Source organism: Manacus vitellinus, unplaced genomic scaffold (genome assembly GCF_001715985.3).
Source record: "Manacus vitellinus isolate BGI_N305 unplaced genomic scaffold, ASM171598v3 scaffold_32_pilon, whole genome shotgun sequence".
In the NCBI taxonomy this organism is placed as follows: Eukaryota; Metazoa; Chordata; class Aves; order Passeriformes; family Pipridae; genus Manacus; species Manacus vitellinus.
Genome location: NW_021940460.1, coordinates 366,786 through 389,080, shown reverse-complemented (window position 1 = coordinate 389,080; position 22,295 = coordinate 366,786). Strand labels below are relative to the sequence as shown.

Here is a 22,295-nt window from a genome sequence, read left to right as displayed (position 1 = left end):
GGAGCACACACAGGTCTTAAAGAGCAGTTTAAGTGTGTTTGAAACAGCAAAACCAAGCATATCATAGTGTTTAGATTGGACTCGATGATCTCAGAGGTCTTTTCCAACCTAGGTGATTCTGTGATTTTGATTCTGTGTTAAAATGAGCTGGCCTGTGTCCTCAAACCTCCACAAGCACACATCTTGCATCTCTAGCTTCTTCTACCAACCTCTCTTTCAAAGGAGCACTTGAAGATGAGTAGTTTGTATCATCCCCATAGCCAGCACAATGCTGTGGAGTTGTGAATCAGCTCCTTTGGCTCATCACCAAAAGCTGGGATTTATCCCGCTTTCTTACACCCAGCTATCACTGTACTGAATGTGCCATCTTTCTTTGCTTGTGCTGGCTGAAAGGGTCAAAGGTGGAGTCGTCACAGAAGGTGACTGGCATGTACTAGAGAGCTGCCAGTTCTTGGTGCTGGGCAAATGCTGATTGTTTTGGCTTTGTAGATGGAAATAGTTTGTAATAACTTTTATTGTGTGTGGAGGTTTTGTTTGTAGCAGTGTTATTGAGGTGGTGGAATGAGAAAGTGTCGGGCAGCTATTATTACTATTTTTCAGTCACTCCTTTCTGTGGTTGGAATTAAAAGTTTATACAGTTTAGATGTTGGAGAAAATTCATCAAAATATGAAAAAAGAGGATTTTATTCCTAAATAGGAATTAACTGTTGAGAACCTTCTTCTGACACTGTAATATTCAGTGGGTTCGTAATATCCAAAACACAAGGAGAAAACTTGAAACTGCATCGTCTTTATTTAGTGCAGAGTCAAAGTTTATGATCAGTAGCCTTGCTGAGTAAGTCCCGTTTCTGTTTCAGGAATACTCATAAACATGTAATAGTACAATAGTACTACATTTTAGAACAGTACAAAGGTAGCTAAAGATTTTAATAAATTAATCCCTAGGTTGAGAATAGGTAAATAGATCTTTACAGCTATATCTGTTTATAATTTGGTAGTTTTGGTGTTTGATTGAAAGTCTATGTCACGTAGTTTTGCTCTCAAAAGAGGAGGTGACATGATTCTACTACTAGAGTGTCACTTGTTGCATTTGTTTGAGGGGCATATGCATAAGAATTTTATGACTGTTAGTAGTATCAGGCTTTTTGTTATCAGTGGCAGCTGGGGAAAATCAATTCAAATTTGGTTTTGCCACAATAGTAGGATACAGAGCCTCCCACTAAGATCTCCATTTAAAGAGAAGGCTCGCCAAAGTACGAGAAAGTTTTTGGGTTTTTTTCCAAGGGGCACAGCATGTGGCAGAGCAAGAAACCCAGAGATTCCCATTGTCAGGAGGGAGTCTGTGTCACTGAACCGTGCTGTCCCTGCAGATGGGATATGCTAGGGGCACGCTCACCTCCAGCATCGCATCTGTGTCTGACATCCATGGCACTTGTTTCTCTGCCCTGTTGGCACAACACAGATTTCTCAGTTCAATCACTGGTGGCAAGTTTAGATTGCAACCACCCCTGTACAGTCTCCAGCAGCCACACTGCCATTTTTCTCTCTGGAAATTATTCCAGCTTGAAACAAAGGTGAGCTCAGGCAGTGGTCTTGCCCCTCCATGGTGGGGGATGTTGCACTGTGCACCCCCATCTGTGCTTGGAGCAAATCCCAAGTCTAGCATGACCAGTGTCCTCAAGGACCTGCGTTTCCCACTGGTGCCCAAGTTATCTCTGTGAACCAGGAAGTGCTGCTGCACTTCAAAGCAGCAGTCCCCTCTGCTTGGACCTTCTGTCACCTTGGCTCTCACTGGCACCTGAACTTACTGCTGATAGTCGTAGTGCCCATGTACCTTTCGTTGGGCCATGGTTTTGGCAGCATATAATATCCCTGTTTTTTCAAATACACTGTGTGTATTTGGTGTGTTAAAGCAGGGCTTTGCAGGAGAAAAGGTCATCTTCTAGGCAATGCAGGGAAAGGAGGGAACATGCTAAGGCCATCCTCTGCTACAGCATAGCATGGAAGGCAGGTGCAAAACTCAACCTGGGTAGTAGCGTCACAGAGCTGGCAGCTTCATCCCCTTTTCTGTGCTTTTTCCTAGGAAGTGATGATGTGCTGGCAAGAACTGTGTGCACTGCTAACTCTCCTACCACAACCCCCATATCTTTTGGGTTTGTGTACAGCCTATGTTCTTTCTGAATTTTCACTACCGAAGCTTCATCTCAGGGTTAGCCCTGTCTGCAGCTGTTCTGTCCTTGTTCCTCAGTTCAGTATGGTTTAAGTTTTTCATTGTCTGGAGCAATCCAGGATCTAACATACAGGATGCCCTGTAACAGTGAAAGGGCTCTGCTTTGCTCCCTGGTTCCCCTCAGAGTCTATAAACGTCTTGGGAGGAGGAAGCTCACCTTGCCATTGTATAGCCTGTAATCAGCCCATGGGCTTCAACAGAATCAAAATCTCCAAGAGTTCCAGCATCCCACCTTCTTGCAAAACAGCACCAATCATGTCTGCCTCGAGTGCATCAGCTGCTGCTTGTCTTGAGTAGCAAAGTGCCAAGTTCAAGAATTACAGGGTAAATCTTCAGCTTTGATGAGCAGTTCAGATAGCAAGTCCAGCAGTAAGTGACTTTCTTTTTCTATCCAGATAACTGTTTTTCTTGCAGTGCCTAACAAACTTGATGTAAGTCTCTGAAGGACAGATTTTCCTGTGTGGAAAATTAGGATCTTTCTTTCTCAGGGACCTGTATGAATTTTTGCCACAGCAGCAGTGAGAAGGTTGTCTTGTTTAGCTGACATCTCCCATGGTAGCCATGTTAGCCCTTCTGCACATCACAAACATCCCTGATGGGGAAGAAATACTGGCACTTCAGCAATCCTTGACATTAATACTTCAAACATACTGACATGCAGTAATCATTCTTAACTGTTTTGTCAACAGGTAATCTCTAAGCTTGTTTCCCTGAGAGCAAGTGAGTTGGGCTGGTAAAGAAGTCATTATTTCTTCTCCCCAGAAGATGTCTGCAGTGCAAAGCTGTAACCTGCTTAAGCATTCATTGTGCTGAAAGGGAACAGCTACAGCCTAATTCTGTGCTTTAATTCCCTGGTGGTGAGGTGGGGATTTATATCTGCACAGAACCTTGTTTGTTCCAGTGGCCGTTTCTTGGGCTTTGGCCTGTTAATGAGAAAGAGTTTTATTCAGCAAATAACACAGGGGGATGGTGCAGAGAAAACTCTTTCCTGGCTGATACTGGGATGAATTAGCAGAAAGAGTTTGGCCATGGGCCTCCTGCATGAAGACAAGTGTCTCAGCTGCTGGGATACTTGGACAGCCGTGTACAATCCTGGCATTTATCCCCTGCTGTGGAGCCGGCACATGGCAGAAAAATGGAGTGGCTGCTGCTCCTGGAAATATAGGAATATTTGTTTGGCTGGTTTGGTTTATTTCCCAAGGTTTGGCTGAAAGCAGGAGCTGTCTGTGCATGGTGCAGATATGCCATAGCCCCTGTGCTCTCTACATAGTCTCTCCCTTTTTCAAAGGGCAGCAAGGACATTCTCCCTGTCTTTGAGCAGCTGCATGAGCAGAGCTTCTAGCCTGTGGTCTTGCTGTTCCCAATAGTCTCTGCTCACCAAAGGTTTTAGCTGTCACACACTGAAAGGAAAACACGTCAGCACACCTGGAGATACCCGTGCTCTTGGAAAACATGTTTGTGTGCACTGGGAAGCATTGCAGTCCTATGCTGGAGATGCCATCTGAATAAAATAATAAGGTTTGGGGGTAGCAATGTTCCTCCAGTGGCACTTCCAACAGCTGTTGTGTCGCAGCTCTCTGTATCCAGAGAGCCTTTTATTGTAGGTAAAATGGCAGTTTAAAGGGGATTGGGCTTGGTTTGATTGTCCTTTTTCTGCTCCTGGTTTCTCCAGCTGGCTTGTCTGCAGTCCTTTTTTCTCTTGGAAGTCCACTACTGTGTTTAGTGATAGCTCTGCTTGGGTAGCTTTCCGATGAAATGCCATCCCTCCAGCCTCCGATTTTACAGCAGTTCTCTAACTGCACAGTACAGTGAGAAATGTAAAACTTACACTCTCCATCAACTACCATTATTCTCTACAAGCCTAATGAAGAACCTATCCAGTGCCACCTATGGTCCATTTGTGTGGAGGTGAGAGATGGCCACAGTTTACCCTTGGGTATTGATTTGTTTCAGTATCTCTTGAATTCATTGAAATGAAGCTGAACTGTTTGATACTGACCTGCCCAGAGTCATCACCACTGGGACCTGGCTACGTGCTATGCAAAAATAGGCTCCTCTGTACTATCATCCCTGTGGCAAGATAGTGTCTTTGGACCTAGAGGGCAACAAATTCTACTTTTTGAGTTTGTACCCTATTTATAGTGGAAAGACAAGTCTCCCTTTTTGAGACCACTTAGAGGGCAGTGAATGGAGTTTGAAGGCTTCTTTCTCCATTATGGGGACAACCCATGCCTGTGGCTGCCCCAGCCTGGTCTCCTCTGTGACCTTGGCAGCTGTTGATTTGCTCCACGAACATCTGCATAAATGGGGTCTGGAACAGTCTGTCACCCAGGGGAAGCTGTCCTGAAGATGGAAGACTGTAAAGCAACATGTTGCTAACATTTTCAAGGTGAGGTCGTTGTCTTCCCAGCCTTGGCACTTGCTTGATGTCCCTGGCGCGCAATCTTCCACATAGGCAGTGAAGTTCAAAGGTATCAGAGAAGGGGAAAAGAAAGAAAATGCTGGGGTAAAGGGAGGAGTGAATCACTGTGACTTTCAAGTTGGTAAACATGCATATTCTAGTTTCAGGAAAATTTGTGCTAAGGGAAACACATCACCTTTATGTACTCTGATCTTTGTCCTAGAATTGGCAAGTCCATTTCGTGTAGGTCACTGCGGTCAGCAGACCTTAGGTCCTGACTGGTCTCTTCTGGATTGGAACCAGTGAGGAAAGGCCACTTCATTTCAGTACTGAAGCAGCACTGGTAATGTCCTTCTCAGGTGTAGATCCCGCTGGTGAACATGTAGCAAGACTTGCTGCCTCCCCACACTGAGGTTCATCTGCAAGATGGATGTGACAGTCCTTCCTTAAACCTTCTTTGGCTGCCTGATATGGCTGGGATCTTCTCTGAGGCCAGAAATCCATTCATTTACACGTTTTCCAGAAGGAGGAGGCTCCTAGTCTCAGTTCATGCTTCACAGTAAATTGCCCAGTACATTAACAATAATGAAACTATTTGAAAAATCTCAGCTAGTTAGAGTGGCAGAGAAATTTTCATTTTAATATAAAAAGGGTAAAAAGAAAAAAACCATCTTGTTGGCAATGCTTTGTTTTGATAACCATCATCCTCAGACAACCTGTTCCCTGTCTGACCTTGGATTCAGGACCATCATATGCTTTAGTACCACATTGAGTTCCTGTTTCAATAGCATCAAAATGGCGAATTGCTTTCAGTGTCCTTCCTCTCATCCTGTATATAAAACAGGCAAGAAATCAGCTTATAAATAAGTCCAAGCACATAACCCATCTAGCTGGGAGCAATTTTTAACTTTATTTAAAGATACAAACAAGCTAATAGTTGCATGTTGTTTTCTGAATATTGCTTCTATAACTATCTCTGCTTTAATTTTTTATTGCCCGGTGACTAGGCCGTTGTATCTCAGGCACAGTGGCATGATTTGCTTGCTGACATTTATAGTGCTAGTTTCCTCCCCCGGACAGCCAGGAGAGCCTGTGGTTGCTAGGCAGAACATGTTTTTCCCTACTAAACACATGTACAATCGCTCTCTTTTGAACCTCTGCATCGGCTAGACTATGCTGTGCCTGGGGTTTTCGGGTTTTTTAAGTAGTGTGGTATTAACGACCTAAATTCAAATTAAAACATGAGAATTTGACTACTGCCTAATTATGAATATGTGCTTGGTTGGGTAGGTTTTCCCTGCAATGCATGTCTGTTTTTACAGATCAATAAACATTTTTGGAGTCTGTGATTACATGGGATTTCTACCCTCTCCCAAGAGGCAGTAGGATTTGGTAGTTAAAGCTTTTGGGGGAAGGGAGGGAAGAATGAGAAACACGCATATTCCAAGGTCTGGTTTGTGTCACCTGGGGAAAGGAGCATTTCAGCTTCTTCTCAGAGCTTGTATGTGAGTGGGTTTGCAAATCTTGACAGGATGTAGTATTCCTTATGTTTGTAACCTGCCACATAAAGTCTTTTGGTTCAGTTTCTCTGCTTGCTCCTATTTAAAGATGTACTGCATAAATAATACATTTTTTTCACTGTTTCCTCCAGCAGATGGGTGTGTATTGATACCTATTTTTGTTTCACAGCCTGTGGGTGAGAAAGCCCAGACTTCTCTTCCTGAACCACTCGAGTGGCCATGATTTCCTCCTTTAAATTTATTACATCTTGGCTGCTTCCTAGCACTTTCCAAAGTCTGAGATGGATGAGCAGGGCTCGTTCTTATCAACCCCTCTCATAAATGCAGGACCCACAAAGCTTTTCTGGCTGAAATGATGGAACAATTCACTGAAATTTTAGATTGCTCTCTAAGAGCAAGATGCAGCTCAACAGAGAAGTAGCAGCCCTGCTTATTTCATTAGAGAGCATTTGACCATCTGCTTGCTGTTCCACTGGTGCATTTCTGGGTTTTTTTCTGAAGGGTGGGCTTAAGCAGAGAGGGTGGCTTGTCTTGTTTGTTCTGGAGCTGGCTGTATTCCACCATGGCTAAGTGCACCCCATGGCAAGGCTGAATACACTCTATAAGACCTTTTAAAGCTTTTATATATTATAAGTGCTGGTAAGACTGTAATTTGTCATCTTTCCCTGCTTTTGACATGAATTTTATATGGAGCTCCCTGTGAGAGATGGGGAAGTGCGGTTGCCCTCCCATGACAGGTTGAGAAGTGAAGCCCAGGGAAAACTGTGATACAGGAAATCAGTGATACAAGTAGGAAATGAAACCCCTTTCCCACGGCTGAAAGCATTCAACCACCAGTTCCCAAGCTTTGCTAATTGTGAACCTACTTTAAGTTTACGCCATACTTTTCTCAAGTCCATGACCTGGATGAAGAAGTGGATTTTCTCCACCTTGGCATCTCATAAGTGCTGTGACCTCAGTCTAGAAATGGAGTCTCCAATAACCTTGGAAAAAAACCAGTCTGGCATCATCTGCCAACAGAGAAAACATCTCTTTCATGGTAATCCATGGCAAAATGCCAGTGCACGGTACTCCCCAGGGTTGGTCTCTGAGCAGATTTGCCAGATGTTCTTATCAGAGCAGGAGATGCCTCATGTTTCCCAAGGATCAGCAGTCATTCATCGAGGTGAGAACATTTCTGTTCCTGGCAGGCTTGGAGAATTCTCTTAATCAAGTGAGATTGGAAAGCCAAACTTAGATCTGTCTGTACTCAGACAGAGGCTGTCAGGCAGAGGTGGCACATTTCGTGCCCAAAAACTTGACCAGCTTTTTCTACTGGTGCCAGTGATCAGGTTTTCCCAGCTTTCTGCCTGCCTCGGTACAAAGTCTCCAGAGATAATGATGGATAAAGGGTAGCTCTCATAATCCCAGTGCAATGTGCGTGGTTGTTTAGTCGAGGGAATGTTCTTTCCTTTGCATACAGTATTAAGCTGATGGTGAAACACTGGGCCACCATCATCTTAAGGCTTTTGGCCTGACAGTCATAGTCTGTCTTGAGTTTGTGGAAGGGCTGCCCCGTGGGCAGGTGAGCTATTCTCAAGTGAGTAGTTTTGCTGCTGCAATCACAAGGAGAAGGGAGCCAGAGCACCACGGTGAAGTTTCCAAGAGTTCTGCAGGTTTTTCTGCTTGACCTTGGTCAAGTCTCTCAGTGTCCCTCTCAGTTTCCTCATCTGAAAAATCGGGATAATCCTATTAAATCACCTCATAACAGGCCTTGTAAAGATTACTTAGTAAACATGTGGAAATGCTTTGATAATGTAACTGCCAAGGGTCATGATAAATAATAATAATTGAGGTAGCTTCTGTCCCCCAGGATTCCCTTTTACAGTGGGTGCACTTGCAACCTGCAGAACAAATTCTCTCTGTAGTGGAACAGATTGAAGATTGTGGTGGGAAAAAATAACCTTTATGAGAAAAGTTACATAATCTTTTAAAAATCTTCTATTTTAGGATTTAATCTTGCACAGGATTAAGACTCACAACATCAAGGTTACAATCTTACAGTTAGGAATTTAGTGGCTCCATCTTCAAGTCTTGTTTGAAATGTAATTATTGGCTCTTCTCTGTCAGTCCAGTGAAACGTTGTCTGAAATACTGTCTTCTTTAAAAAAAAAAAAAAAAAAAAAAGGATTCCTTGTGCTGTTTTGTTTGAAAATACAAAAGGAAATGGAATTGTGAGTCCAACTGCATTGCTTCTTTTTTTGATGTTCTTTCCTTTGCGTTTTTGGTTTCTCAGTGGAACGCGCTGCCTGCGTCCCCTTGCCGGCAGCAACCAGAGCCGGCAGCTTTGCCTTCGACTGCCTGGGCTACGTCCTCTCCACCCCCGGCTTGCAGAGTGAGCAAAGCCTTTGCCAAGAGTTTTTGAAACACAGGGAAAGTTTTATCAGGAAGTGGGAAGTCCGCTGATTTCTGCAGTTCCTGTTACTGGACTGTCAGAGACAAAATCCTCAGTTCTTTCAGGCTGTGGATCCCATTTGCTCACGAAGCAGTGAGTGGGTCAGGAGTGGCCATGGCAATGCTTTCTTGCCTGGGAGCAGAAAGCCATGGCTGACAGGTTGGGAATGACCCAACTCTTGATTGTGACACAGAGAGGGCATCAAAGTCTGTGAACTCAGGAGGCAATCCTGCACAGGACAGATGCACCAATACCCCTGCTCTGAACACATCTTGAGCCACACTTTTAATATTCATTGCTTGCCACCTTAGAAAAAAGCCAATTTCTGCTCCCTTCTTCGCTTAACCTGGATTTGTCTTCCTAACCCAGCTCCCCAGTGAGAGTGGACATAATGATTATCTTTGGAATCTACCTTACCATGTTCCACATTTTTAGCCAAACATAATAATGATGCTTTGTTTTTGGAGTGTATTCATACTTCCTGTCTTATGAGACCACTGTGAAGTAAGAATTAATTTTTTTCTCCCGCATATGAGGAAACTGATAAAAAGGAGACAAAATTACTTGGTTCAGGTCACATACATGCTTTGTGGGACAGATGAGGTTTTGCCTTACTTAGAAGCCCGAATTAACAACTACTTATATGCACTTCAAAATCAGGCTTTATTTGTATTCCAAACACCTGAATATCTGTTCTAAGACGCTGCTGTAAAACCAGTTACCTTATGATCCTCCCAATAGTCTGTGGTGAGTCCTGCATCCCTCTCTGTCCACGGCCAGGTGGGAATTGTGCTGTCTCATTACAACAGCCTCTGCATGTTGACTTGACTTTGTTGTGCAGTTCCTTTTATTGCTAGGTCAATGTCTGGCCTGGCAAGAACTTGTCTCTTGCTCTTAGACTCAGACTTCGGTATTAGGCTGCGTTTTTTGTTTCCCGCAGCAGAAATCACAAGTAGAAAGCTAAGAAGGGAGGCCACCTGAACCAGATTTTCAAAATGGACATTTTTATGCATTTCACATGACTGCACCAATCTCATTGGAAATGCACTTCTCCTTTTCATTCAATTTTTAAAAGTCAGTGTAAAAGTATAACCAGCTTAGGTTTTAGATTGCTGACAAAGTTTCAAGTTACAAGGATTGCAAGAGGAGAAATAATTGAAGATGAGACAAAAGCAAGGGTTTCTGTATAAGCATTTCCTTTTTTTCCTCTCTTAATGGACACTTGTACTGGAGCTCTTTCCTCAGGAGGTGCTGCTGATTTCAGTGAAGAGAAGGCTGTGCTTGTGCATATGTATGAATTTGCAAGTTCTCTGTCTCTAAAGCACTAGGGCTTCAGCCCAAACTTCAAGAAGGACCAGTGTTTGTTATCCCATGGTCTGATTGAAAAGGATAGTTGCATGCCCTAGTTAGATGTTTAGTCCCTTGGAAAACAGAGGGAGATACTTGTCAGAGACAGGATTTCAAAGCTGAGCTATGTGTTTGTACAGCTTCATTTAATTCCAAGTTACCCTTGGGTTATTTAATTTCCTGGCAGCTGCAAAAACAGTGTTCTCAGATAACAATGGCCTCTAATTAGGCAATGTGCCTAAAATGGTAGAATGTTTTATTTGACCATGACATTAATATTTTGCATGCAGCTTAGAGACGAGAAAGTTGAGCAAGTTGCATTTCCAGCTTCCTTTGGCAGAGCTGTCTCTCTCTTGTGATCTTCAGTGCATAATGCTGAAGGCATGCCCGCTCCTCTGCCCCTGCGCTTCACATGCCTCTCATTGTTTTGCACTGCGTCATCAGTAAATCTGCCTTTCAGCTGGAGCCACCTTCCAGAAATATGTTTTATCAGCCCAGCAGCACTGAGAGGAGTTGCATAGCTGAGGCTACAGAGCATTTCAGGGACATCCAGGCAAGAAGGAAGCAGACGAGATTTACCTGTGGCTAAGGCTTGTAGCTTCTTGGGGGTTGTATTACACTGCAGAGCTGCCCATATGTTGCTTTTATGGCTCATGCACTTAGTACACAATCAGGCAGTGATAGAAGTAAACATACAAGTCAACTATTCTTCCAAATCATTTATTCAACTTGAAAAGGGTGTTAGCATCAGGTTATGTTAATTAGATCCTGCAAATGATTTGTGCTTGTGGCAGCTTTATGCATTGGGCTGTACGAATGGGTGATCTCTGAATTCCTTCCTGTGACAGCAAAGAGTGGCTGTTGGGGAGTCCGTCCCCTCCTTTAATTCTTAGATTTCCCTTGAAGTCTTGAATCTAAAAGAAAATAGGTAATTTTTTTATTCGCAGTTTGGCTTCCTATTTTAATTCCTTTCCGGAGCTCAAAATTCTGACAGTTCCCATACCATTCCTCATCATTGCACAGCTGTAAGTTCTTTATTTTAGATCCTGTTCATATAACCATGATGCAAAATTGCACTTCTGATATATCAGATGCCTACTTAAAAATTGTGCAACTTTAATTAGATGTTTACTAACCTGCAGTCAGAGTTTATCTCTGCCTTTCAGATGAGCTCTCTGCATCATGTCCTGTACCACTGAAGAGGGGGCTCTTTGGAAGGTTTCTCTGAGGATTCTGTATATCCATTTGCTTTTAGGTGACTGATCCTGCTCAGACACCATAATACAATGAAAGAGAAATTACTGTATCAAATGCAATGTAAATAACAATGAAAATTTATTGCCTGTATTAATCTGACCTTACCCAGTTCTGTTGAGATGCTGTCTGTTTGAAGGAGCTGTGGATGTTGGCTCAGATTGGCTTGTGGCTATGTGAGCAGTGCCCATAGATCAGCCAGGATAGGAGATGAGCAGGAAGTTTTTATTCTTCCTTCCCCACCACAGTTCCCCATCAGTTGGTAACTGAGGGATTCCTAAATGACAGATTGAATCCACATTATCATATTTAATAGCTATCAGTATACCAATCCACTGCAAAGTTGTCTAGACCTCTTATGAAGCCTCTTCATTCTTTTGGTCTCCCAGACATCCTCTGTGAGCACTCCTGGTAATTTCATTGGGTTTTGGGTGTTGTCTGTTTGCACTGTAGCATGGTTATGCCTGTGGTCTTGCTCAGTTCCCCTCCCAGCAGTTCTTAAAGGTCTTTGAACATCAACTTGTTGTTTCTGAAAGAACTGTCTACAGTATCTCCAAGACTCTGAGGAAAGAGGATGAACAGAGCCTTAATAAAAATATAAAATAACATAGGTCATGCCAGGTTATCCTGCAGATATTCCTCCATTGAGAACTGACTGCTTATTGGTGTTTTTCTTAAAAGTCCACCAGAGGATCTTTGCTTTTTAAGACAAATTCTGCCTTTTGATGAGTTGTTTCACAATATATCGTCCCTTAAAATCCCATCTCTGACAGCTATATTATTGCTATAGTACTCTTAACAGAAAAATCTGGTTGATTTTCTTATGATAGAGAAGAAAAAAATTCTAAAATAAGAACACTGCATCCCCAGAAGACAAATCAAAAGAGTCACAATATATTTGGGTTCATACCTCCCTGTCTCTTTCCTCCTCCCTCTCTCTCTGAATGTGCATATCAGTTTCAGTCCCAAAATACATAAATCCTAAATCCTGGCACTAGGAACTAAGTTGGGTGTAGGATGCAATGTGCAGTGGTTAACTTCCTTCAGAGCAGCATAAAGACTCAACTTTATTTTCCACCATAATCCCCCTCCGAGCTTTCTGCAGACCATCTAGCCCATGGTAAACATGTGCCCAATTTTGCTTGTCCATTTTTCTTCTGCGTTTACTCTCTCTGAGATTTCCATCATCGTGTTCTACCAAAACAGTATTGTTATTATTTTACAAGATTTACCAACCCCTCTTCAGTTCCAACTTCCCTACTTCCACATTTATTGAATTTTTGCAGTCATAATCTGCATTTATTGTGTGAGTTGACTTTGGAGTACACGAAATTCAAGAGTTACGTAAAATGTTAGAGGCGACTTCAAGGGCTGGAGGTGTCAGCAGCACTGGCCTTGTAGTTGACAAGCCCCTGGAGGGTCCCCAAAAATCTGATTTCTTTATCTTTGTGTCTTTCACATTGCTGACCAGATTGCAAGCACTAAGTAATTTTTACTCTCTGGAGCCCTGCTGAAGTAACTGTGTCTGCGAGGTATTTATTTCACAATTGTTCTTCTCCTTCTCTGGGCTTGGTTAAGATGTTTATTTCCTGAAACACTTTGAGCTGAACTTGTGTAATTAAGAGTTGCCAATTTAAATGTATATAAGTATATATATATATATATATAAAGCCTGTGTATGTATGTGTATATACCAGTATTTGTATATGTATATATTTATTCAGGGATGTAGAAGAAAACCTGTCTTTAAACTCTAGCTTAAAACTGAAAAGTATATTGGATTTTCAGTGTGTCTACCAAGAGCATCTGCTAGGACTCAGTGGTCCAAGACCAAAACAAGTTTTTTTGTAGTTGGTTAATTAAATAGGCAGCTCACACATGGACACTGACGTCCATAACTGAGGGCAGCCCAGCAGAGCATGGGATCCTCAGGAGCTGGATGGCAGGTTGTGTCCTGACCTCTTGAGTATAGTTGTCCTACAACTGAAATCCTCAGGGATATGAGGTTTCAGTTTTGGTGAATTAGGTGGTTTATTTTATTTCTTTTAAAAATTTAGAATTGAGCCTTTGGAGATGTGAGATGAGGATTTATGTGGGTCATCATGTGGATAAAGCCTCTGGTGTATGTCTGTTCGTGCATTTTAGCCAGTGAACAAAAATAAAATAGCCTCTTGAACAAGAGCTGTGCTGTTTGCAGTTGGATGAGCCCAGGTCTTCACAGTGGGGAGGGAGGAGGAGGAGGGCATCAGCAGAGGTTTTCTTCGCATAAAAGCCTTGTTTTGCGGCTGAGTCTGACTTGGGTTCTGTGACAAGGGTGTTGATGTCTATTAGCAGTGCAGAAGGCTGGATTTTGAGCAGGGCTGTTTCATACAGCAGACAAGGTGTGTGCTGGAGTTTCAGGTTGTGTCAGTCACTGAATCTCCGTCTTTCCCCAGCTGCTTTAAACAGTCTCTCCTGTTGAAAAGTTTCTGAAGGGAAATTTAGTAGGAAAAAAGAGCCTGTTCTATAGAGATTCCCGTGGTTTAGTTTGGTATAGTTTTGATGGGCTCTTCTAGGTGGGGACACTTTTATTGTCAGTTTTAATTAGTTGGGCTCCAGACATAGGGTGCAGCCTGCTTCCTTGTTTGAAAAGGGAAAGGTGATGCTGTAAAAGCACTCAGTGGAAAACTGGGAAAAGGAAAAGAGTTAAATACTGCTTTTTATCTGCTGCTTTTCATGTATTTCAATTTTTCGTGGTTTTTTTTTTTTCCCCTCCAGTGAGCTCAAGGCAGCTGGTCTCTGGTCCATGACCAGGTCTCCCAGCCTCTGCCACAGTCATGTGGTCCAGGAAGCAAAAATCTGAAAGACTCTTCTGTGTTTACCAAGTACTTTTTTCCAAGCAGCCATTGCAGCTTGAAGGTTCTAGGTGGCAAGAAAGGTTTGAACTAAAATGCAGAAGGTCCTTATTGCTAAGGTGAGCAGAAGGTACCCAGTGTGACCAGTTTCCCGTATAGAAAAGGTCTCCGTTACTGACTTGTGTGTGACTAAGTAAACAGCGTCTCCGTTGCTGAATCATAACAACAATATAATTTCTGCAGTGCATAGATGTGCAATAATGTATTGGGTTTTTTCTCCCTGCTTCTTTTTTCAATTCTTTACAATTTGGCTCCTCGTGGATTAGAGAGTAAGATTGATTTGGCCTTTTTCCATTGAGGCAAGTGAAACAAGGCAGCCCCTTGTCAATGTAAGTCTAATTTGACCTTATCTTCTCCATTTGGAGAAGAGCTGGAGTCGCTGATGTACTTTGAGTGGGTAATGTGACCACCAAAACACATCGAGCTTAGCAGTGTGGGGAGTACTCTATAAAGAGAAGGACCTTGTACTCAGAAATGCCAGAGAGAAATTGTGTAGAAAATTCTGTCAACTAATGGTTTGAAAAATACTCTGCAAAGGCTATTTTCTGTCCTTCCTATCCTTAATTACATCCTTAACATTAATAGCCTGAACAACAGGAGAATCACACACACTAATGTCACAGTTCACTTGGAGCAATTTGTTTTGCAGGATAGTGAACCGTGTCAGCAAAAATTTAACATTTGCTGTAGGTGGGGCTGACAGTGCAGCCTTCTGGTAACTTTGCCAGCGTTTCCCAGTAAAATGCCCATGGTCTTTGCTTGATTCTCTGCGAGATTTGGTAACCTGAGGGGGAGGTTCTCTATGCCATGACTTTTTTTCAGTTATTTTTTATTTTGTTTAAGGCATTCTCTGGAGTAGCTTGGATACTGCAAAATATTAACAACTACTTCTCTGAAGAGCTCTAGTCCTCTCATGTCTTGGCAGGGGAGGTATCTTTGCATGAGAAGGTACCTTCACCATTAAAGCCATTCAGCCCAGGTGTGGGTTTGTGCACCCTGGAGTTTTTCATCTACAGTGTCAGAAGTGGTGGGGTTTTGCAGCCCATAGGGCAGCTCATGCTTACAGAGGATGCTGTACCCCTTGGTTGTGGGTAAGGCCCTAGCGGTGCAGTGGGTAGCAGGGACCCCAGGGAGTGTGCAAGAGCAAGGCAGGTTTCTGGCCCTGCTGTTACAAATAAAATGCAGAGGAAGAAGAAGAATAAAGGTATAAATAGTGAGTCTGAGATTGTAGGGAAGAGATCCTTGAGTGAGAGCAGCAGTGATGGAGATAAGGACAGGCTGGTTGGGTGGGGGAATAGACCTAGTGTCAGGGAAGATAGAGTACAGGACCAGTGGGGAGGACAAGAAGAGTTAAAAAAAAGTAAAGATGGACATAGGAACAAGGAGAATGGGAGAGAAGGATGGGGATTGAGTTGTAGAGGTTGACCAGGGCAGGGAGGTGGGAGAGGGGAAGAGAAGAAGGAGGAGCAGGCTGGTGGGTGTTGGGTTTGTGGATGAGCAGAAATTGGCCACTCAGAGCACTCTCTCCTTTCACTTCCCAGGAGGACACTCATGGCAGCAAGTACCTGCCAAGCAAGAAGGGTTGTCTTTCATTCCACACCAGCTCAGGGCAATGGAAAAGGCCAGGTACAGTTGCAGTGCAAGCGCAGCAGGATGGGTTGGCTCCAAAGCAGGAAATGAAGCTCTGATACAATTGCTGGTTTTCAGCAGCTTTCAGTGCCCAAGCTGGTAGTTGTACTAGTTTTGTTTCTGAGCATTTTGTTTATTATTAAAAGTGCCTGGGGTTATTAAAGCCTGATACCAAAACTCAGTTTGCCTATGATAATTTACCTCCTCTTGTGTGTGCCTCATGCATTCAGTTGCATCTTTACAGGCAGCTGCTTTGAGATCTGTTACCTGAGTGCCCAGAGCTCCCATGCTGGGGTGGCAACTGGCTCTGTGGTGGATGTGACTGGGGCTGCAGACAGCCCCGTCCTTCCCGCTGAGGGAAGCTGGAAACTAAACAAAGCAAATGGCAGGAATAGAAATATTGGTTTCATGGTAAATAGGATTGTCTCCTTGTCTGTGACAACCTCATTTGGCAGCCTCCCACCTCCAGAGCACATTCCTGGCCGTCATAGGATTTGCAGTAAATTGACCCTGTGGGGAAACTCTGCAGATAATGTCCAGCTATATTGAGAAGGATCACCTTTTTCATTAAGGGCACATGTATTAGGAAGTTATAAAAGCTTAATAAATGACAAATAAATAACTCTAGTGCAGATTGTTTTTACCTATTTGAAGGACCTATCTCTGCCACACATTGGAGAGATGAGACTGCACAACCCAGCGTTTAGTGTTTTCTTGCTCTCTTTCATCTTCAGGATCAGTTGGGAGTCCTGGAGTGGAGAGTCATCTCTCACTGTGTCTGGTTCAGAAGTAGTCCAGATTTGTTTACCCTAAGGAAGAGGTCATGCGAGTCCAGCACAGACACAACAGCTTTGTTCAGTGGGATGTTTTTCTTCTATGCTTTCTTTCATACCATGCTGTCCCGTGGCATTTCACAACAGTGGGGCACAGCAGAGCTGAAGAAGTTAGCTATCCTTTTATTTTTAGGATCCAAGATTTGTAGGTCCAGTTCTAATTCTTACAAATTAGGAGTTTAGCTGTGTTAGGGCAGCACTTTGGGAACAGAATTGGGGAGGACAGCCTGAAGGTGAGAGTCAGAGGTGAAGGCATGCTGAGCTCTGAGGTTCCTGGTGGGGCTCTGTGCCTGTCTCTCCACAGGCTGACCAGCTCAGAAGGAGGCGGTGAAGCTGGGGAGTAGGATTCTAGTCTGCATCACTTTGTAAGCCTCCTTCTCTGGGACATCTATCATCTCTCTCAGTCAGTTCTTTCAGAACTTGTGTTTATCTGAAGGTGTCAGTTTTATTTCTTTTCTCAAGAGCTTGTGCTGAGTTTCTGCTAAGCCCTGTCATGGGACTTACTTTTGTTTTTGATTGCCCGCGATGTACAGCAAAATTCCCCTTCGCGCTTCTCAGATTGTGACTGCAGAAATGAATTTAAGCTATTCTTGTCTGTACTTATCTTCTTTGTTCTCCTAACATTTCTCATGCTGTGAAAGCAGCCAGAATGCATTTTTGCTTATGTCTGTTGTCTCTTTGTATTAGATGGAAATGTAAACTTGTGGGGCAAGAAACATCTTTTGGAAGGAAGTGCAGGACCCTTTGGAGTACTGCTGTTTCTGCTCCATTTGGTGCAAGTGATCAGTAAAAACTTAGATTCAAAACTTAAGTCATGCAAGCATTTAAAACCAAACTGCACGTTAAATCAACTCACTCCCAGCTGGTGAGCCACACTGAAAATCCTGGTGGCTGCTTTTCTGCTTGCTCTCTTGTTCTTCTAATTAGCACCTCAGCTTCCTATGGGAAATGGAAACCCTTTCCCCAACTGGTGTGTCCTGCAGGGTGGGCAGGTGGAAGTAAAGCCACAGTGGTGCTGCTGGCTCAGGAATCTGTCCTCCTAGCCACCCTCTGGGCTATGTCTTGTTCTGCTTGAGGATCTCCATAAATTGCAGAAGTGAATGTGGGGTTCAACCCCCACCGTCACTTTCAGGGAGGGAAGTGGAGGCTCTGACTGAACAGAGGAGTGAGTTTGCTGCCTGTTCCCAGCCGAGCAGTTGTTGGTTCACTGGGTTCCAGCTGGATGCCGAGTCCATGGGACCAGCACTGGGCAGAGCTTGCCCAGAGCCCCAGTGCTGGGGGGTTTTACACCCTTTAAGTGGTTATTGCCTTGGTAGAGTTTGGATGAGCACTGTTTACTCATTTTCTTTCATACAGACCAATCTGAAAAACCTTTTAACTGGCATTATTTTCCATACTCTTATAGAATGTTTTGGGGTTGGAAGGAACAGATCGCCTTGTTCCTTTTTTTCTCCCTATTTTTAAACATTTGCATTTCTGTTGATGAGGATTTGCAGAAATGCAAATATCTCTTGCTGCATCTCAGGAGAGAGTAAACACTGTGGGGGAAGTTCTTTTCTTATAAATAATTCTTTATTCCCCCTAATTTAAATGGAAAGCAACACTTTACTAATCTTTTAAAACTATCAGCTTAATTCTGTGTTTGTTACCAGTGTAACCTCATGTCCCTGTAGTGTTCTGGGCGATTTGCAAGCTGAGAGAAGTTAACGCATATTGTGCTCAGCGTAAGTAGGCAGGGGCTACTAGGTTGATGAAATATCAGCTCTCCTTACCTAGCCTAGGCAGGTTTCAGTATACCTGGAGTTGCAGGTGACATTTATGCAGTCTGAGAGATGCTTGTAGTAGCCTGTGTCATGGACTGTGCAATACATGTAATCAATACGATACTAAAGAGGCAGCAGGCTCTCTATCACTGGGTGATTTCAAATAATGCATTAAATAGAACAGGGAATGATCTATAGACTGGCTGTATTTTGTCTGAAGATCTTTCAACCCTGTTTTTTTATTGTCTTCTTGGTGTACATTACAGATGTACACAGCTCTTATCACCAAACAAGAACAGTGGTGCATTGCATACTATGTAAGGCGTAGGAAGAGATGGTTATGCCCCCAGATCCAGTTGTAAAAGCTAGACAGGAATTAGGAGCAGGGCATATTATTCCAGTCTTAGAGACTGAGAACTGAGATCCAGTGAGATGCTTTTGCAAGATAATCTGTGGTGGGGACTGGTCCCAGCCCCCAAAGCTGGTATTCTGTGCCCCTTGCTGGAGCTTGTTTAAATATACATGTCAGTGAAACAGAGCTCACAAGCCTCTTTGGCTGAGTGCCCGTAGCTAATCAGTAGCGATTTCACTGTGAAGTCCTTCAAAGTGTCTGTTTGATTAATGGTTCATATTTCACAGATCTGAGGCTTTTTATTTTATTCTTAAATTTATTACATATTACTTATACGAGTTAAATATGTTTTAATTCCATCTTAAATACAGTGGGAAAATCTTTACAGTGAAGTTGGCTTTTTTTTTTTTTTTGTGCAGCAGAAGCTCTTTTGTGTTTGCAGAGGCTCATGCTTGGACATGCAGCTGGTTAGTTAGAATTCTTCACAGTCCTGTTGCACTTTCCTGAATGTCTCTTAAAAGTGAGAAACCAAAGAGGTCTGAAACACCATGGAACTGAACCTTATGCCTCAAGGCTATGAGGGATAACCCTGCTGCTCTCACAGGAGAGAGGTTTGGTATGCCAGGCTGTCACAAAGGTATGTGCAGAGAGGCTAGTTGAGAATGGGAATGTGTGTTTGGGTCCATTGAGATGACCTTGTAGAGTCCAGCTGGTTTCCCTGGGCCAGACTTTGAGGATGTCAGAGTGAAACCTGATTTTTACAAGTTCACACAGTCTGTATGCTGCTCCCTTCCTTTTAAATTAAACATCCTTTTCTTTTCCCCTGACAGGAAGGCCCCCAGGCATGCTCCCATTGTGGCTGCACTGTTTGGGGACAGGCTGTTTGCTGTGACTCCAGCACAAGTGCTGCAACAGCAACTGCAGTTGGCTGTTGAATAAACAGTGCCTCTCCATCTGTTCAGTTGTGGATTCCTGAGGATGCCTTTTCCCCCCATTTGCATACATGCATGAGCAAGCTACCACTATCTAAGTAAAGCCATGTCAAAGGGTTCATTAACAAGGGATTTAGCAGTTGTGCCATGTTTGCCTGCAGAGCTTTGATCGTGAGAAGGGCACTCAGCAGCAGCAACACTGCTGCCAATATCAAGTGCCTTTATCCTAAGCACCTGGGGCTGGAGGCTCAGCAGGGAGGAGCTTTGAAATGAATTAGGAGCCTTTCTCCTGAGAACCATGAACGCCTGTCTCAGTTAAGTGTGTGTTTGCTATTTTCCAGTGCCGCAAGTGATCCATTATTGTAAAATCCCTTCGTGTCTTGTATAGTGGAGAAATCCATGACAAATGCAAGTAAACTTACTGCTTTTGACACTTGCTTCTCTTCATATTTTCAGTCCGGAATGACAAATGAGCTGTATTTTTTGTGGTTAGCATGGACCATTTGCAGAGCACTGTGGAGCAGAAGCCTCATGCATCCACGTCTTCAGAGCTCAAATAACTTCTCAAGCCAGCTTTTCCAGCAAATTGCTTCTTTCTGAAGTTCATTGTTGAAGATCATAATAGCTAGGTGGCAGAAGCCCACAGAAGAACAAGGCAGTATTCCACATGTAATGATGTAACTTAGTACATTCAGTAAGTTTTTGTATGCTATTCCATCTCGCCCAACTGCACTACTTTAGTCCAAACCTAGCACTGTTATGCCAACTAGTTCGGTTTTATCCCTTCTTCTTCCTCTTTGTCCTGCTTTCCTGGGTTTTTTGCTCATGTTCACAGGAGCAGCCCTGCCAGACTGTCCTTCCACTCTGGGCTGCAGTCACTGCTTTCAGAGCGTTGCTGCACGAGTAGGATCTTCAGTGTGCCACGACACCTTTTAAAGCCAAGAAGTTTCTCTCTTGAGTTGATGTAGTGCTCTCCAAGGAGCTGCATTTGTGTTTTTTTCTTCTAGGTTCTCCCAGGATTGTTTTTGTTCCTGTTTGTGACACCAGTGATGGGCTCAGCACTCTGCCTCGCCATCTAGGCAGCCCAGGGTTTAGTTTATTTATAGATGTGCTGCAAGTCAAGGGAGCATCAGTGGCACTTCCAGGTTTGGGGAGGTGGGAGAGAAAAAACAAGAGGAAGCAGCTTGCTAGCAAAGAAGAGATTATTTGTCAGATTATGTTTTTTGCTCTTTCTGGAATCAGCTTATTTGTTTTAGAGGACCAGTGTGAGAAGGGCAAAAGTCCTGGGGGTGCTGTGTTTGTCAGGGAGGCTCTGTGTTGGGATTACAGAAGAACAGAGAGCCCTTGCCTGAGCCTGTAGGGTAACGTGATGTGGGAACTCGTGATGTGCCACTGAACTGATTTTTATTTCTGCAATCAGAGGCAGAGTGCCTGCTTCAGCTCTCTTTAGGTTCACAGATAGAAAATAAAGGAAAGGAAATATTTTTTGCTTTTGGAAACTTTCTTCTTTTTTTCATGTAGTACATAGTTTGGAAGCAAAAGTCTTTGCTGCTCTGCCAGTATGGCTCTTAAGAAGAAAAGATAAAACATATGCCAAGGAGGATTTTAAAGGAGCACCAACGGGCAGTGATCTTGCCAGCATATAAAAAGAATCTTCAGTTTTTCCTCAGCATCTCTTATGTAGTGCTTCCCCCCCCCCTACCCCCTTATTTTTGTCATCTGAGCTATCATCACTACAAGACAGAGAAAAAAACCAGTATTGAGAAATCTAGTGTCTGCACAGAATCTCAGCCTGTCCCTTTAAACTAGAGAAGCCTTAGTGGAATTTCTATTCTGGGAATAGTTAATTCTGTTTGAGGTTGGGCAAGAGAGAAGCATTCACAGGCTTAGTAACAATATTTTTACTCCATTTGGTTTTTCTTCTAAGGATTTGCCTCCCTCATTTGATGAAAAGTACAATTATTGATCAATCTCCCACTAAGGAGAAGCTTTTGAAGAAAAAAAGAGAGAAAGAAAGAAAAAACAAACAAAAAGCCCAAAAGGGAGTATTTGTAGCTCAAGTGCTGTTATATAATAGCCATTATGTAATGCCTGTTGGTGCTAACTAAAAATATACTGGCAGATAACTTCCAATTCATTGAAGCATTTAACTAGATTCGTCCCAGGGTTTCTGGTTCTGGATTCAACCTCTTCTGCAGATGTTGAGAAGAGCTTACAAGTCCTGTAAGCACCTGTTCTGTCTCTTACCCCTCTTCTTCTCCACTCTTGTTTTTTTCTTCTAACTGGAGTTTTAGAAATGGTAAATGCCTCTTCACGTCACCTCTCTGCACACTCCGCTGACCATGCCATCAGTCCACACAGCCTCTCTTTTAATGCTTTGTTCAGCTGAGCTTTAAATGTCCATGGCAGACACTGGATTTCAGGAGAAGCTGAGCATAAAGCGTAGCAGGGATTAGATTTTGCACTTGCTCATGCAGCAGCCATTGAAAACCTAACAGCTTCATAGGCAGTGTTTTATAGGGAGCCCTTCTCCTGTAGCTGAGCTGCAGCTAAAAGTGCCTTGCCTTTTCCATCCTTAAGCCTCACCTCAAACTGCTGGCAGGTCCTGCCATCGTACCCAAATGCTTAGCCCAGCTACAATTGCAGAAATGGAGCAAACCTCCAAGGTGCCCATACCCAGCCTGGGAGAAGAGATGTGATGCAGAC

At 43.3% G+C, this 22,295-nt stretch overlaps 1 protein-coding gene across 2 annotated transcripts in view; it reads left to right on the top strand.

Annotated features, from left to right (window-relative positions):
• The window catches only part of CASTOR2 (cytosolic arginine sensor for mTORC1 subunit 2), a 120,370-nt gene that overhangs the window by 66,789 nt on the left and 31,286 nt on the right, over positions 1–22,295 (top strand). The window lies entirely within an intron of this gene.